Source organism: Callospermophilus lateralis, chromosome 15, assembly GCF_048772815.1.
Source record: "Callospermophilus lateralis isolate mCalLat2 chromosome 15, mCalLat2.hap1, whole genome shotgun sequence".
Taxonomy (NCBI): Eukaryota; Metazoa; Chordata; class Mammalia; order Rodentia; family Sciuridae; genus Callospermophilus; species Callospermophilus lateralis.
In genome coordinates this window covers 39197331-39216827 of record NC_135319.1, presented here as the reverse complement: position 1 = coordinate 39216827, position 19497 = coordinate 39197331, and the positions used below count along the sequence as shown (strand labels likewise).

Below are 19497 nucleotides of genomic sequence, written 5' to 3'. Positions count from 1 at the left end.
CTCATAAGTATCAGAGTTTTGATATACCATAAGGAAAAATAAAATCAAACTAAGTTAAAGGAATACACTCAACAGCTTCATTACAATTATCATTTAAAGAAATTAGTCCTATATATTCATCTTGATTTATATTTTTTGCTTAAGAGTCTGGTCTGTATTTTAAGTACCAGTGCTTGTTTAAGATGTGGGAAAGGATTTGGGAAAAGAGAGGACACTTATTATTTACTGAAGTCCTGCTTTATTACAGAAAAATATTTTGGGCATTTTAACAAATCTTCATTTTCAAACATTGCTTTCAAATATAACATTATTATTTGAAAACTGATAGAAGGAATTAAAACTCAGAGAAGCTAAGTATTTACTTATGGTCACATATCTTACAAATCAAGAAATTCAAAATCAACACCTTTTCCCTACTCCAAAGTTGGAAAAGTCAATATGTTTTTTTAAATTTTATTTTACTGTTTCTTTTAGTTATATATGACAGTAGAATCCATTTTAAAATTATACAAGCATAGGATATATCCTATTCTAATTAGGACCCCATCCTTGTGTGTGGGCACAATGGAGAGGTTCACTTAGGTAACTTCATGTGTTTTCGTAGGAAAAATATGTTATATTTATTCTACTGTCTTTATTTTTATCTTTTTATCTTTTTTTTTTTTTTTTTTTTTTTTTTTAAATCCACTGTGGCATTTGCTTTCCTTAAAGCCACCAAATTGTGTAGTGAAAGGAACCATAGTCTGGGATTCTAATTGTAACTCTACTTGTTCTGGTTTGAAACTGTACTGTACCAACAGGTCATATATGAGAAACATGGTTTGAAGATAGGGCTTTTAGAAAATTATTAGATCATAAGGACTTTGATCTTATCAGTAAATTAATCCACTTGAGAGATTAATAATTTGATTAGGGGCTGGGGTTGTGGCTCAGCCCTAGAGCACTCTCTGAGCATGTGCAAGGCTCTGGGTTCGATTCTCAGCACCACATAAAAATAAGTAAACAAAATAAAGGTATTGTGTCTAACTACAACTAAAAAATAAACATTTGGAAAAAAATAATTTAATTGTATTTACTGGGAGGTGATGAGCATTGTAGGTATGCAGGGCTTGTCTACAAGACGTAAGTCCCTGAAATTGTGAATTGTGGTCTTTGGTATTGTATTTGTCCCTAACCCATTTGTCCCTTTCTCTTCTCTTCCCCCTGCCCCTCTGCTTTCTGATTGCCAAGAGCTAAGTAACTGCTCCATCATGCCCTTTCTCCCTCTCTCCCCCACCTCTCTTCTGCTTTCATATTGGCATGAACTAAGTAACTTCTCCATCATGCCCTTCCTCCCTCCCCCCTCCTACTCTCTCTCTTCTGCTTTCTTATTGCCATGAGCTAAGTAACTTCTCCTTCATGCCCTTCCTCCCTCCCCCCCCCCCCCCCGACTGTCTCTCTTCTGCTTTCTTATTGCCATGAGCTAAGTAACTTCTCCTTCATGCCCTTCCACCATGAAGTTCTGCCTTGGAGCTTTCCTGACCTTTGAAAGTGAATCAAAATATTTTCCTCCTCTTACTTGTTCTTGTCAGGGATTTTGGTTATAGCAATGAAAAGCTAACACAGCCAGTTACAAACTATGTCATCTCTGGTGATTAACTTCACCCTTAGATCTCTATACTTATGTAAAATAAGAGGCCTGACCTGTCTTTAGGAGTTCTGCTGGTTCTAGTTTTGTTTTTTGTTTTTTTTTTTAATTTTTGATTGTAGGTGGACTCAATACCTTTATTTTATTTATTTATTTTTATGTGGTGCCTAGGATTGAACCCAGGGCCTTGCACATGCAAGGCAAGCACTCTACCACTGAGCCACAACCACAGCCCTGGTTCTAGTCTTTTTAAAGTATTTTTGTGTATTAAGCATTTAAGTTCTTTATATATTCTATTTATTAATCCCTTGTTAGAAGCATAGTTGACTTGGTTTTTCTCCTATTCTGTGGGCTTTCTCTTCACACTCTTATTTCCTTTGCTGTGCAGATGATTTTAAATTTAATATTATCCCAACTATTGATTCTTGGTTTTATTTCTTGAGCTTTAGGAGTGTAATTATGGAAGTCACTGTTTATACCAATGTGTTGGAGTGTTGCCTCTATGTTTTCTTCTAGAAATTTCACTGGTCTGGTCTAATTCCTAGGTTTTTGACTCACTTTGAGTTGATTTTTGTTCAGGGAATAAATGAGCAAAAGTTCTAAAAATTTCTCAAAAGAAGGAATACAAATGGCCAAAAAATAAGTTAAAAAAAAAGTTTAGCATCCTCAGCAATCAGAGAGAAGCAAATCAAAACTATACTGAGATTTTGTCCCACTCCAGTTAGAATGGCAGCCATTAAGAATACAAATAATGATAACTGCTGGCAAGGATGTGGGGGGAAAATAACAATTATACATTTTGGTTGGAACAGCAAATTAGTACAAGCACTTTGGAATACAACCACTTATGGAGATACCTCAAAACACTAGGAATGGAAGTAGCATATGACCCAACTATCCCACTCCTTGGTATTTATTCAAAAGAACTAAAATGAGCATACTATAGTAATACTTGCATACCAATGTTTATAGCACCACAATCCACAGTAGCCAAGTTACAGAACCAACCTAGGTTCTCATCATTAGGCAAATAATTTTTTTAAAAAAATGATATATATATATACACAATGGAGTTCTACTCAGCCATAAAGAAGAAAGAAATTATGTGAAATTATGTGGAAGAAATTATATGTGGTAAATGAATGGAAAGGGAGAACATCATGCTAAATGAAATGCCAGACCCAAACAGTCAAGGGTTGAATATTTTCTCACATGTGGAAGTTAGAGGAAATAAAGAAATAAAAAAGGAGAAAGAGTGGAAGTAGAAGGGAGGCTGGTAGGGCAGAAGTGGGGGACCAAAGGGTAGGGAAAAGAGGAGGCTAAAGAGACAACTGGGGACTGAAGTTTATCAAATTATGCTAGGTGCATGTATAGATATACCGCAATGCATTTAAAACTTTTATAGATGTAATATATCAATTAAATAATAAATATGTAGAAGTAAGATCAATAGAGTACATCAAGAGAAACTGGAGGAGGAGGAAGCAAGGAACAGAATGGTGCAAACTATGTTATAGCATTTATGAATTTGTCAAAATGAAATGCACTATTATGTTTAACTTTAATGCACTTAAAGAAAAAGAGTCCTGCTAGTTTTAAATGTTTAATGAGGGAGCAAGCTTTAGCAAACACAGGCATTTTAAGGTGAAAACCAGGTTGAGAAAGGGTTTTAGAAACAGATTGCTAGATTTCACCTTCCAAATGCTAGTGATGCTTCGCTGGTAAAAGGAGTTTAGTGTCTGGTGGTGGTAGAATCAGGCAAAATGCATATCTTGGCAGATGATCTGTGATAGATCTTGACAAGGATTAATAGTGATCATTCTAGAAGGCAGGGACAGCTAGGGATAGAGAAACAAGTTGTGTGCAATATGTGAGTCTACCCCTATTTAGAATGGTCTCAACTTGGACTAAAGATCAGGTATGGACCCCATTGTTTTGGAAATAAAGGCACAGAACCCTTGTTTGCAAGTATTAGGGCCTGTAACCAGAGTGGGAGTAGCATACACTTGATTTGTACTGAGTTGCTAAATTAATGTAGCAAAGTTGTATTTGGTTTTACTAGAGCTGGACTTCTTGCTGAAGAAGAGGAAGGGGAAAAAAAAAATACCGTGAAGAGTAAGAAGGTCTGGGATCTTGACTCTACCTGATAGGTCATTATTTTCAGCCAGGATTTTGTTCCAAGGCCAAGACTGATCTTTTTTTTTTTTTTTTTTCAATCTTGATCTGATTCAGAGTCATCCTTGAATTTGTTCAGTTGCTTAGAAAATTCTTTTAAAAATACAAGAGTATTTACATGTATGCTTATTGCCTATTTTAAGTATAGATTGCTTAAACAGAACAGCAGAAAGCAATCTGGGCCACTGGAGGAGTGGCAAACATGACTAGACAGAGAGGAAGTGAGAAAGATCTGGGGCACTTGGTTCTTCCTGAGTAGAGAGGTTTCCAAGGGCAGACCTGGCAGTGTCTGACACTTTTAAAGGGCTTCCTTAGGAGGCAGTAAAGAATAAGGGGTGGTCCCTGGTTGTACCTTTCCTAATTTTGTGAATCAGGTCCTTAGTTTTAGACATTGCATGTTTGAGGAGGTTGACCTAGTATAATTTTAAATAGAGACTTACCAATCTTCGGTTTTATTTTGCTGTTTCAAATGAATCCAGCTATACAACAGTGCCCTATAGGATAAGTATGGGATTAGTACTATCAGAGTTTATCTTTTGAACTTGGAGTTTATGAAAGCATTTTTAAATTATATTTCACAAAAGCAAACTTGAAAATGGCTTTCATATCTCACACTATACAATATGTTTAGCTATGTATACAGATTTAATGGGATTTTATTTTTCTCTCCAATCTTCCCACAATAACTAATAAGAATCCCAATTTTGCCGGGCATGGTAGGGCATATCTGTAATCCCAGTAGCTCGGGAGGTGGAGGCAGGAGGATTGTAAATTCAAAGATAGATTTAGCAATTTAGTGAGGCCCTAAGCAACTTAGTGAGAACCTGCCTCAAAATGAAAAACAAAAATAAAAAATGGAAAATTGGCTGGGATGTAGCTCAGTGGTTAAGTGCCCTTGGGTTCAATCCCTGGTAACCTCCCCACCCACAAAAAAAAAAAAAAAAAAAAAAAAAAGTTCATTTTTAGCCATTAAAAAAAAAAATTAAAAAACTTTGTTTTAAATAGGAAATTCTGAAAATTTTACAAAAAAATTAATTTGAGGAGAATGGTATGAGGTAAAGTAAAACTGTAGGAATCATTTTAGTTGAAGCAACGTTAGGACAAGGGAAATTGTACCAAATACAGAAAATTTTCTTTGACCTCTTCTCCTTTCTTATACTTTCCCAGGGGTTCCCTATTTGAAGACATCCTAATTTAACATGTTTTTAGAAGCAAGTTAACTATTTAGTACATAAGAAAGAAACAGAATGCTCAGAAAATGTCAGCAGAATTAGATTTTATAGAATATCAATTAGACTGATGGAATAATTTTGTTTTGGAATAATGTGCCATTAGCAAAAATGAAAATGCCATTGCTTTTGAGGTTATTTTATAACATTCTAGTTCAACTTAGAGGTCAGTAGTCTGTTGAAAAAATATGATTCTTGTGCTTTTTGATTGAAAAATATCTCTTCATCCCAGTGTATGAATTCTATATTCATTTTCAGGTAGATTACTGCACACTATTCTTTTACAATGTTTAATACATTCATTAGATACTTGAATTACAGTCATTGACATTTAGTTTGAAATTTTTTAATCTAAACGTTGATTGCCAAGGACATTTTCACTAAAGAGTAGGAGTATTATTGAAAAAATAAATGGGGAGTGGGATGAATATTTATATATCAAGAAGACCTTTATGGCAGAGTCAGGTAAAATATTTTGGATCACTTAAGAACAATCAAAATTTAAAGTTTGGAATAAAGGATATTAGAAATTTAGAAAAAAATAGAAGGCCGTGGAAGAAAAACCTTTGTCCATTTTAGAGCTTTTACCTGACCATGTGTGCTAAAGTAGATGATCCGAATGGCCCTCTATTATATGGTGGAACTTTTATTTGGTGACTAATATTTGACATGTACTTTTTCAACACAAAGAAAATTATGAGTAAAGTCTCATTTTATACTTTAAAGAGATAAAAACAAAGACCACCATTTGAAAAATGATGAATATTTACAAAATGAAGATTTTTAAAAGTAATTTGAATGTGTTAGATGAATGAATGTGCAAATAATGAGTGAAAACACTTTTATATATATGAGTGTGGCTAGAGTGATCTTTTAGATTCAAATAAATATTTGCCTAGTATCAAAGCCACAGCAAATTGAAGAACTAAGAGTGAAAAGCAATATTTAAGTTTTTGGAATTATATTAAAAGCAGCAGTGTTCAAAGAGTATCTTTGATGCTTCTTATTAGCAGCATTGTATGTGATACTGTTTAAAAGCTGGCCCATCCACTTGATTTGTACACAGGCTGCTTTAAAAGAGGAGTGGTGAAATAGTAGTAAATGTCACTGAAATATGTGTTTTGTGTGGAGTGGAGAGTACATAATAAAAATGATGAATTGATTCAAATCTTCCTTCCCTGTTTTCCTTCTTTTAAGCACAGTTGTTTAAATTCCCTATATAGTTAGAATACATACACTTTTAAGAAAGCATTCTGCTGAAAGTAATTGGGTCTTTTTCACCATCACATAAATCTGTTAGGTGGTGCTTGATATTCTTGGAAAGTCATACGACAGGCATTTATTACTATCAAAGGGGCCTTCTAAAGAGAAAATTCACAGTTGTTTAATAAAATAAAGCAATTTAATGAGTTCTGCATAAATAAAACTCTTTGAAGGAAAATTTTGCTCAAAAACCATTTGAAACTTAAAAAAGCAAAACATATCACCACAATCTACTTTTGTAATGAGGAAGATGTATGGTTATTTCACTGAACCGTCATAAAATATTTATGCATATAGTAATTCATGACATAATTCTACTAAACTAGCAGCACCAAGAAGTAGTTTTGAGCACATTTCAAGTCAAACTTCCTGGGTTTAATCCTAGTTCTACCACTTAATATCAGTATTTGAACTTGGAACAGGTTACTTGATTACTGTTTGCCTCTGTTTCTTTGGTAAGATTGAAGATAATAATAATAATTATTTCTTTGTGTTATTTGGAGGACCAAAGAAGATAATAGTATATGAACAATTCCTTGTACACATAATACTCAAGGTTAGCTTATTATTATACCCATAAGGGCTTTTCTTTATACAGTGTGAGGTTTAAAGCTCAGGCAATTGATACAGGAAACAAGTTCACATAAATTTTGAAATATTTCCTAGAACATTGGAAACCTAGACAACAAAAAAGTATAGAATAAGTATATTACAAAAATAGTGGTCAGGAAAATCCTTTAAATAGGCATAAAAGCTCCACATTTTATGTATTTCATTCTTATTTGTAACGATGAACAAGAGTGCCTAAATGTAAAGAAATTTAAAAAACAAAGGGTCTCAATAATTACGTATTCATCACATTAACAGGTTTTAACTTTTACATTTTCTAAATAATGATCTTCAAAAGAGGAGGAAGATCTCCTTAGGGAGTCAGAAAGATGCAAACACTTTTAGATATGCTATTTCAAGTTCATTGATTAAAAAAAAATTAGAGATTACCTAGTTTAGTATTTCTTCTTAAATTATTGTTAGTTGAAATAACAACACAATTTACTGAATATATGTTATGTGTCACACATCAGGCCTATCATCTAATGCAAATTACTAATTGAAAACCACAACCATGGGTTTGGGGGTTGAACATGCTACCAATATTTTGATTAGATGTTAGCCATAACTCTGTAAAAGGAGTGCACCACAGTTATTGGATTCCTTAAACATTTTTCATTACAGTAAGTTTATTGGACTCTATTTAAAGTCCTTCATTTGTTGTCTATTATAATTATGTTAGAACCTGATTGGTCATCCTGTTGAAACAATGTCTGCTAGACCATTGCTTTACTCTTCATATCTCTTTCTACATAATAAGAAAAAGGCAGTGAATGCTTACACAATCCTACCACACTCACCTTGGCTTTAGGGCATCACAACTACTTCCCAGCTCCATTTGGGATGTTCTATGGGGCTGTTTTTCATGAATCTAAAGTGGCTTCTCTAACCAGTTTATGTTATTATTTAATTTAGCATTTATTGCTTAGTATCTTGGCTTTACACCCAAGGCCATCAAGACTTTTAAAAATGTTACTGTTTATCTTGAAAATAGCAAAATACTCAGCACATAATAGAAACCCAATAAATATGTGATAAATGTATGTAAAGCATATTATACAAATAATAATCTTACAAATAACATTTCAAGTGTTAATTACTTATATATGTATAAACAATGCAAATTTGCAAAATTATTAATGAATTAAAATATAAGGAAGAATGCTAACATACGGAGTTCTTTTTAATATGTCTGGAGTCTTTATTTTATTCCTGACATTTTACTTGGTGCTAAAGATTCAATAAATGAAAAAAAAATTGGTAATAGTCTTATATTATGCCTAAGTAGTGTACAGTTATGTTATACTCAAGTACACCAGCAACAAATGTTCATCTACAGGTAAGTCAAAGTCTTGAGTTTATATGATACTATTAAAAGAGAAAATATGCATTAGGAGTTGGCAAAATTTATCTGTCTAGCTACTGAAAGAACTGGCTAAATAAAATAAGTGAATCTAAACAGCAGAGAAAATGTTATTTCTTATTGAGAGGAGTCTCTATGGTATCTAAAGAAAGAAGAATAACACTACCAGAGATTTTGTGCCCAGATTACCTGAGACCATGGCATACAGTTTTAAGAATTTACATAGGAGAGAGTTGAAAGTAGAGCTGCCATATATATGTCAGGCATATGTCATGTATAATTATGTATGTATACTCAGTTACATTAGTGAGAAATGCTCATCCACAGGGAAGTCAAAGTCTTGAGTTTATATGACACTATTAGAAGAGGAGTTGATTAATCAACAATAAAATTTATCTACATCCGATCTCACTTGCACACATGGCAATGTTGATAGCTTGAAGAGGTTAGTGTAGGTGTATTGATTTCCTTGTTTATTAGATACCTTTAGGCAATAACCTGTATGCAATATAATATTTTAAAAACCATCCTTTGAAACAAAGAAATTTTACAAAGAGAATATTTAGGTTCTATGAAGAACAAATAATAAAAATTAATAGTTATTTCATGATCTAACAGATCATATTTCTCCTTTTTTGTTTATTTTTTATTTTTCACTAGGGATTGAACCAAGGGGGTGCTTAGCCACTGATCCACATCACCATCTCTTTTTATATTTTATTTATAGACAAGGTCTCGCTAAGTTGTGTAGAGCCTCACTAAGTTGCAGAGACTAGCTTTGAACTTGTGATCCTCTTTCTTGGGCTGCTGGAAAGCATAGTGACAAATCTATAGAATATTTTTTAAAATTTTGTTGAATTTATGATTGATTTATTTATACTCTACTTTTTATCTCATGATTTCTTTTGAAACATTTTTATTTTTATAAATATTGTCTAAAATGTTATTTTATTTTTATAAATATTGTCTAAAATAGTATTTTGCTATTTTCAAGATAAACAGTAATATTTATAGGCTATTAAAAGGATATATCCAGACATCCATACATATGTTTATGGAAGTGTGAATTTGTGTATCTCTTTATACTTTAGTATTTCATTTCTTTAAAAGCTATTGTAAATTACTCTTATAGGGTTCAATTATTGTACAGAGTTCATATTTAAAGTGTGCTGTTTTAACAAAGAGATAATTTTAACAAAACAATATATAAACAAATGATATAAACTTAACACTGCTGAAGTGGAGAAATGGCATTAGTACTATGAGGGGACATGTGTTCATTCTTGGCATCTGTCAGAAAATTATAAATTATAATGATTAACCCTTGATGGATAAAAGTATAAGGCAGTTATAGACCTATAATTAGCATTAGTACTAAAATACCATCAGTCTCACCGTGTATGACTGTGCTCACCACACATGACTTTAGTGCAATTTTCCTAAGATAACAGCATAGATCTGTGGTATAATAGGGAAAAAAAAAAGAATTCTGCATTTTAGCTTGCTCTTCTTTGATAAAGGATGACATTTTGATAATGTCAGGTCTAAGGTTTGGTATGAATATTAACTACGAGAAAAATAGTGTAGCTCTCATTTAAGTTATTTAATGTCATTTTATAATGTGTGACAGCTTTAAACTTGTTCACACATATACCATATGCAATATTATGATGGAATGTGAAGTTTCATATGTTGGACTGTCAAAGTCAACCATTATGTTTATCATATTTTATATAATATTTTATACTTCTTGTGATATTTTGTGTTTGTGTGCTAAAAACAAAATTGTTCTAAGTTTTTATTTTTTTTTCCTAAATGTGTTAAGAATTCACTGGAGCAGAAGAAACAAAAGAATACTGAGATGTAGGAAAATAAATCAGAGCCCATGGATAGATACATACCACTTGAGAAAATATTCACAGTCAATTTTAACTGAGATTTGATTAATGTGAATAATAAGAATACGGCTCAAGTAAATACAGGTTATAACAACATTCTAGAATTATATAAAGAAAACAAGAGTAATTATAACCCCATAAATTATTATTTTATAGCTGATCTTTTTAAGATTAGTAACCCTAAAAATAGACAATGAAATAAAGACTACATATACCAGTGAAAATTACTATTGTAGTTCAACAAACATCATTGGAAAAGGAAATAAGATGGAAAAAGCAACAAAATGAAAATTGGAAGAAAACGAAATCAGACCAGATGTTGTGAATCTGTTTTTCATGCAGAGATGCTTAAATGCAAGGAATGGCCTTCCAGGCAAGGTTGCTGAGATAATAACACTGAATTTGTTCAAGATGGTTTGATTAGATGGTCTGACAGTGGAGGTTTGGAACTATAAGGAGCACAAGCTATGTGGGCTAACTGGGCTCTTCACATTTTTAAAAGAAATTTTTTATCTTCATTTAAGATGTTGAATGAATACTGAGCTTTCTCTAATTTTTGTTTAGTCTTAACATCAGATCTCACATTTTGTTTCACATTTTGATCAGTCTTTTTAACAGCTTACCTCTCATTACTACTCACAGTTTTTCCTTTAATGGTGCTGTTTTTTGTTTTGTTTTGTTTTCCTTTCTGATTTTGATACCACGGGCCTTAATACAGTACCTCCTGTAGCTTCCCCTACTGTGATCCTTATTATATAAAGGTTTGTTCCATATGCTATTGTCTTCCATCATGTTTGAGTCTTGACAAACATTCCTTTGAAACATAGTATCATATAAATAGTTTATAGTGGTCTCATGCAATAATTGTAATTGTTGGGCATATGACTTACTATTATTGCCAATTTTTAATTTAGAAGTTTTCTGTATGACACAAAAATGTGTTTGAAAGCATAAAACTGAGAAATAAAAGACATAAATTACTTTTAAAAATTTTAAATAGAAATTTTAAAAATTTCATGTCTATCTTTTCCTAAACATAAGCTAAAATGAATGAAGATGTCTGTATATAAAGGCCATGAATTATATTTTCCAAGTTGTGAAAGAAGTAGCTAAAAAATAATTAAAATTTACAAAGAAATAACAAACAATAAATACACTATCTTATAAAATGATTTATAGATTGGCTTTATAATATGAAATATTTTAAGAAAAATTAGAAATAATGTTTAAGGAATTCTTCAGTTTTTATATAAATATCATTCTAGCAATGCCTTCTGCAGTAAGTCAATTTCTTGTCTCTCAACAGTTAGAGACATCAGTGATGGTAGAGCACAGACTTATAATTTTGAGAGGGAAATTGGCTCACTCCTATTCCAGAATCACCAAGGAACTTATAAACACAGAATGAACACAAAAATATTTCCATGAAACCCAATACATATACATTGCAATTAATCTGATCTCAATGGGACAATTCATGGTCCATGATGCAATGATGACCAAACGTAGAAAGAGGAAGTATGTTATTGAAAAATGGAAATGGTCTAATATCACTTAACTGTGTAAATTGTGACATTCCTCATGTTTCTTGTATTTGTTTTGTTCATTTCTTTGATTGGACTGTGAATTCTTTTAAAGCAAACTGTAACTTATTTATTTTGCCATTACTTATATGTGGCAAATATCTAGTGATAGGAATTCTATAAATATTCATTGAATGAGTGGATATATCATGATTTAAAAAGTGATATATTGAATTAATACATACATATATAAGTTGTCATTTATTTAAAAATAATTTACAATTGCTATCATTTTTTTAAGCAGAAAGTGAGAGGAAGGAAAAACAATCCTGGAAGAACTAAGGGCAAAAAGGTTTATGTGGGAATTTCAGTGTTGTATTTATTTCAGCAGGGTGTATTTGTTAGTAAATTGTAGTGTTTTGAGTTCCCTAAGTTTTGCCTATTAAGGTACTCTGTTTAATACTCACTAATTAAGAATAGAATGTAATATTAAATGGTCATCATTAAAATGGTAATTTATGCATTTGTTACATAAATTGTTATTTTATGTAATATGTATAGTTTCGAAAAATAAAAATTATCCGTAATGCCATTGCCTATTAAAAACTAGTATTAGGAATTTAGAATTTCCTTCCACTCTTTTCCTAGAAAGATATATAATCATATAGTATGCTACAGATTAATAAATAAATAAGCATGATTTTTAATTTGTACTATTTTAATAGATATGTTAAAGTTATCTCACAAGCATCTTTTAATATGATTTAAATGTTTGATAAGCATTTAAATTGTTTTATAACATTCTATTAAATGCAGTTAATCCTTATGCTCACCAACGTTTAATTTGCTTCATAAAATAAGTTCATTGTTATTGTTAATCAGAATTGGTGGTTTAAATTTTATTATGACACTGATATATTAACATATTAATGTGCAGAAAGACATTTTATTTCTGGGAAAGGGATTTTTTGACAGTAATAATTTGGGGGTGTCATTTCTTGACCCAATTCCACTAATCTACTCTATAGAGTTAAGTAATGAACTCATTTCTCTGAAATGCTCAATAAATATTCCAGTGATTTGTTGTGAATTCATAGCTGAATCATTCATAAACATTTGTGAATATACTGTGAGGGTTGAGAGAGGGTATTTTAACTTTTAATTAGGTAGCTTGTTGCTTCCATAAATTGGGTCTATATTTACAATGTGTTAATACATGTCATCAAAATTAGATATAATTTTCACATGGATGCCCAAGTTATAATTGAGGTGAAAACCTTTATAATCTTTCTCCTGAAATTTTAATCCATGATAATTTCACTTAGCTATTTCAATACTATTGAAAATAAAGTTTAGTAAACTGCATCATTAATTTTATCTGCCTTATTACATTCTATTCCTTAGAAAGAAATTGGTTAAATATATCCAAAAGAGACTTTAAGTCTATTCTTCTTCTAATATTTAAGTAAATTTATGTTTATTCAATAATATTTTAGATAATGTATATTGTGAGAGTTAAATTAGAACATTAAATAACAGTATATTAATACAAAGAATACCAAGAAATAGAGAATAATCATTGATGCTGGTGAAATTAAATCTAGTCGAGAGGTTATAGGATGGTTATGAGTACCATCCATTAGAGAATCTTCTAGAGAGTTTTTGACAGTGGGAACTCCATGAAAAGATGATATGCATAGACTCTGAAAATTTTAGTTAAAATGAAAGGTTAAGTTCTCTGGAAACATCATACTTACACAATTAAGCTATGTGTTTTACTTTGATTTTGTTATTAGTCTTAATAAATCACTGTGCAATTGCATGCAATTTTGTAGGGATTTGCATATTGTTAAAAAATCATCATTGTGATTTAGAATATTTTGTGAATAACATTGTTTAGAATTGCACTTTGGGTTTGTTTTTAACCTCATGAACTTCTGTGTCACGTATATAGTGAATTTAACATTTTAATTTCAGTTTACATAAAACAATTCCATTTGAAACTTGGAGAATTTGTCTCACAAGAGTGTAATCTGTTCTGCCAGTTTGATGTTATTTTTAGCATTTGAGAGTAAGAGGTAAGAGATATATAAAATTCAACATAAGGACATTGTGCCTAACTTTAATATAAATTAAAGTTAGGGAAGTGAACCTCTCTAAGGCATATATCCAATAATAGTCTTGTCCTTTTTATCCCCACATTATTTTTTTTTCTCACATTGAGAGATACTGTATTATAGAAGGTAATCAAAATAATTGAATAGTATGTTTAATATTCCAGGGGGAAAAGTTACCAGATTTTAAACAATATATTATTAGTTTTATCTCCCTATTTCTCATTTTATACATATACTCCTTAAAATTTCTAAATGTGTTGCATACTTCTAGAACTTTATTTTAGGTAGTACCCAAATTTGTAGATTTCTGTGCCCCAAAGTAGAGATTTCATAATTGGACACTCAAATAGTTCTATATTTTGAACCTTGAAGAAGAAATAGCACCCAAATGAATGCTGCTTTTTTACTAGAGTATCAGGCAACAGAAGCAACCACCATTAGCATCCAGTGTGCAGGAATTGAATAGTTTTATTACATAATATGGGAGAATTGCTCACTACTGTCTGTTCCTGCTGACAGTCCTGATGTTCAAACTGGTAATATCCTCAAAGCTATTTTTTTTTAAACTCAGTGCTTTGTTATTAGATGCTAATAGGTATTTGGTCTAGGGGAGAAGAAGCAATGGGACAATTAACATTAAAAGGCTCAGTTAGAAAAGTCAATGGAAGAAAGTATGGTTTGAATGAGAATGCCTAAGGTTTGTTTTATTTTTTTCTCTTTGTTTATGCTGTCAAGTTAAGGGTGGCTAAAATGTAATAACCTAAACTTTTGCTTCTATGAGAAAAGCTGAGTAACTGAAGCATCAAGCTTCCTTTGCTAATTTTGACTTCCCTGACCATCTTCCTTGGTGATCTCTCTAGAATACACACTTTAGGTTCCCTGTAGCAATAATGGCTCTGTACAGATCCAGAATATTAATTCAACCAGGACACTGTCCATGTGAACTTTGCAGAATTAAAATTATTCCTCTAAAAATACATAAATGCTATCTATGTCCAATTAAAATTAGTGTGAAAAATTATACATACAGCCACATATTATAATTGTTTATACTATTATAAACAGTTCACAAATCATATACAATTTAGAAAATAGTTTAAAATTACAATTTCCTCTTCCCATCACACAATTTGGAATAAATGAATGATATAGAATCACCATATCTCAAAGCCAGATGAGACATTAGCATTTATGGGGCCTTAGCAGTTTGGACAAGCCCTGATTTAGAGTTTTGATTCAGTTACCTTAATATAAATTTTGAAACTCTTACCTGCTCAAAAAACCCCCTGATTTAGAGTTTTTATTTAGTTACTATAATATAAATTCTGAAACTCTTACCTGCTCAAAAAAAATAGTTTTTCATCTATAAAAATGAAGCACATCATAACTATCTCTTAGAATAATGATAAGAATGAAACAAAATGATTTATATGTATATGTTACCTAGTAAAATGACTGGAAAACAGTAGGCACTCAAACAGTATTTGCTGGAGCTGGGGTTGTGGCTCAGTGGCAGAGCCCTTTTTTAGCATATGTGAGGCACTGGGTTTGATTCTCGGCACCACATATACATAAATAAATTAAAAAGTTCCATTGACAACAAAAGAAATATTTAAAAACAAACAACAAACAAAGAGTATTTGTATTTGATGGGAAGGCAGGGAAGGGGATTGGGGATAGGAAAGATAGTAGAAAACAATGCCGGGTTTCTGTTCTCGTGACTAAAAGGCTCAGGGGTCATTCCAGTTGAACTGGGCTAACTGGGCTGCACAAAATAACCTCACAAGAGACACAAATACCTTTGTCTTTGGGGTCGCTGTGAAGGCTCCTCTGACCTTAAGGATCCGCAGAAAGAGAGAGAGCTAGAGCACATGATGACCCCTTTTATTTAGGAGAAGTTATTTAAATGAGGCAAGGGGTCAAGTTTCAGGAGGCTGAGTCTATCTTCATGATGTCCACTGTTAGCAGGTTGACTGACACCTGGGTAGGCCACACCCAAGGGCACAGTAAGAGAAGGGGACCACACAAGGCACTTCCATGGAAGATTCTATCCTAAACAGGGCAAGGGGTTATATTACAAAGGAACAGGTGAGCATAGCTTCACCCATGGGGCTGTAGCAAGACACACCCATGCACGAGACACTGACCCTCGGACCCAAGAAGAGTGGGGAAAGCTCTGCCACATTTCTGTGAATGAGCGCCTCAGCACCCAGCCGGGGAGTGTGACTCAGTAACATGTAAGGTTGGTCTCCCACAACGAAACAGACATAATTACTGTATGTACACATGTGACTGCATGACCAATATGATTCTGTGACATGTACACTCAGAAAAATGAGAAATTATATCCCATCTATGTATGATATGTCAAAGTACATAAATGCATTCTACTGTCATTATAACTAATTAAAACAAATAAAAATTTTTAAAAAGGATTTGTTGAAAATGCAAAGAAAAGAAATCCAGTTGATACCTAGAAATACATATGAAGGCTAGAAGAAATGGAGACAAAAATAACAGCAAACTTTTTATTAGTTATAGTCTTGGAAAAATTATGTTTAAAATGTCTATTTCATAAACTGTAAACATGTATAGAGGATTAATATTAGTTCTCTTGCTATTGTAGAATATAAACACAGTGCTTTCTTTAAGGTCTCAAATGAACTTGGCAGTGTGTGTAGGATGTTTGAAGAATCTCCTTTGTTGTTACTACTGATGAAACACTATTGATGTATTCTTATTAATTAAATTGTACAGTTTATATTAGGATTCATGCCATGTTTTAAATTCAATAGGTTTTAACAAGTGTATATTGATGTGTGTTCACCTTTACAGTGTCATACAGAAGACTTCAATTTCCCTGAAACTCTCCTGTTTTCCACCTATTCACCCACCCCACTCACCCCAGAACCCTTAGCAACCACTGGCCATTTTATTATCTCCATAGCTTTGCCTTTTTCAGAATGTGATTAATTGCAACCACAAAGTATGTAACTTTTCCAGAGGGACTTTATTCATTAGCAATATACATTTAAGTTTACTCCACAGTTGCTTAGGTTTGATAATTCATTTCTTTTTATCAGTTTTAAAACATCCCATTTTCTGGATGTTCCATAGTTTAGTCATTCACCTCCTTGAGGACATCTTCCTTGCTTCCGTGTTTTTGCAATTATAGATGAAACAGCTGTAAACATTCATGTGCAGGTGTGGAAATAAGTTTTCAGTTTATTTGGATAAATATCAAGGAGTATGATTATAGAACTATAATGTAAGTGTATGTTTAGCTGTATAAAGAAGTGCCAAATGTTTTCCAAATTGGTTGGACCATTTTTCATTCCTCCCAGAATTGCATGAGAGCTCCTGTTGCTTCATATCATCATCATCTTTTGGTGTTGTCAGTGTTTTCAATTTTAGGCACTTTTATTTGTATGCAATATGTAGTTTATTTTTTAGCAGAACAAATACATATAATTTCCTTTATCTACATTCTAGAGGAGGCAAAATTGAGAAATCTCAGCACAAGTGTAAAAACTGAAATAAATGTAAGGGATGATTTAAAATAGTCAATGTCCTGGGTAGCTTCATTAGAAAGAAGATGCAACTGAGGATGGAGTTAAAGAGCTTCAACAGACTTTTAGTTTTCTATTATTTATACCTATAAATTGTTGAATAAATATTTATTTTAATAATATTTTAGTCATATTTAATAATATTTGGATAATTTTGTTTAAAATGTATTCATATGTTACATGTATTTGAACACAAGCAATATGTAGTTTTAATTGTAATTGCCTGACAATATGTTGATCATCTTTTTATAGTCTTGTCATATGTTTATCCTGTTTTGTATTACTTAATTAACTTATTTTAATTAGGTATATATGACAGCAGAATGCATTTTGCTTCATTCACAGCACAACTTTTTATTTCTCTGTCGTACACGATGTAGCATTGCACCATATGTGCAGTCATACATGTACCTAGGGTAATGATGTCCATCTCATTCCACCATCTTTCCTGCCCTCATGCATCCTCCCCATTCCTCTCTCACCTTTGCCCAATCAATGTTCCCCCATTTTTTCCATCCTCCCCTGATTATAGATTAGCATCCACTTATCAGAGAGAACATTTGGCCTTTGGGTTTTTGAGATTGTCTTACTTTGCTTACCATGATATTTTCCAATTCCATCTATTTACCTGCAATAACCATAATTTTATTCTCTTTTAATGATGAGTAATATTCTATTGTGTATGTATACCACAATTTCTTTATCCATTCCTCCAATGAAGGGCATCTAGGTTGTTTAGCTGCTGAAGCTGCTATAAATACTGAAGTGGCTGCCTCACCATAGTAAGCTGATTTTAAGTTCTTTAGGTATAGATCAAGGAGTGAGATAGCTGAGTCAAATGGTGGTTCCATTCCAAGTTTTCTAAGGAATCTCCATATTGCTTTCCAGATTGGCTACACCAATTTGCATTCCCACCATCAATGTATGAGTGTGCCTTTTGCCCCATATTCTGGCCAACACTTATTATTGCTTGTAATTCTTGATAACTGCCATTCTGAATGTCATGAGATGAAATCTTAGAGCAGTTTTGATTTTCATTTCTCTAATTACTAGAGATGTTGAACATTTTTTCATATAATTGTTGATCAATTGTATATCTTCTTAGAAGTGTCTGTTTAGCTCCTTAGCACATTGATTGATTGGGTTGTTTTTTTGGTGTTAAGTTTTTTGAGTTCTTTTTATACTCTGGAGATTAGTGCTCTATTTGACATGCATGTGGCAAAAATTTGCTCCCAAAAAGTAGGCTCTCTCTTCACCTCATTGTTTCTTTTGCTGAAAAGAAGCTTTTTAATTTGAGTCCACCCCATTCATTAATTCTTGATATTATTTCTTGTGCTTTAGAAGTCTTGTTAAGGAAGATGGGGCCTATAACAACATAAGGAAGATTTGGGTCTTTCTTTTCCTCTATTACTACAGGATCTCTGGTCTAATTCCTAGGTTCTTCATCCACTTTGAGTTGAGTTTTGTGCATGAAGAGAGGGGTTTAGTTGTATTTTGCTGCAAATGGATTTCCAGTTTTCCTAGCACCAGTTGTTGATGAGGCTATCCTTTCTCCAATGTATGTTTTTGGCTCCTTTGTCTAATATGATATAACTGTATTTATGTAGGTTTGTCTCTGTGTCTTCTATTCTGTACCATTGGTCTACAGGTCTCTTTTGGTGCCAATATATGCTGTTTTTGTTACTATAGCTTTGTAGTATAGTATAAGGTCTGGTGTTGTGAAGCCTCCTGCTTCACCTTCTTGCTAAGGATTGCTTTGGCTGTTCTGGGTCTTATTTTTCCAAATGAATTTCATGATTGCTTTTTCTATTTTTATAAGAAATGATGTTGGGCTTTTATTTGGAATCACATTGAATCTGTATAGCCCTTTAGGTAGTATGGCCATTTTAACAATATTAACTTTGCCTATCCAAGAGCATCGGAGATCTTTCCATTTTTTAAGGTCTTCAATTTCTTTCATTAGTGTTCTGTAGTTTTCACTGTAGAGGTCTTTCACCACTTTTGTTGATTCTCAAGTTTTGTTTTTGTTTTTTTTTTTTTGTTTTTTGTTTGTTTTTTGTGACACTAGTGTGAATTAGGGTAGTTTTCCTAATTTCTCTTTCAGAGGATTCATCTCTTTTATAT

At 32.3% G+C, this 19497-nt stretch overlaps 1 protein-coding gene across 1 annotated transcript in view; it reads left to right on the top strand.

Annotated features, from left to right (window-relative positions):
• The window catches only part of Ctnna3 (catenin alpha 3), a 1643966-nt gene that overhangs the window by 1183453 nt on the left and 441016 nt on the right, over positions 1-19497 (top strand). The window lies entirely within an intron of this gene.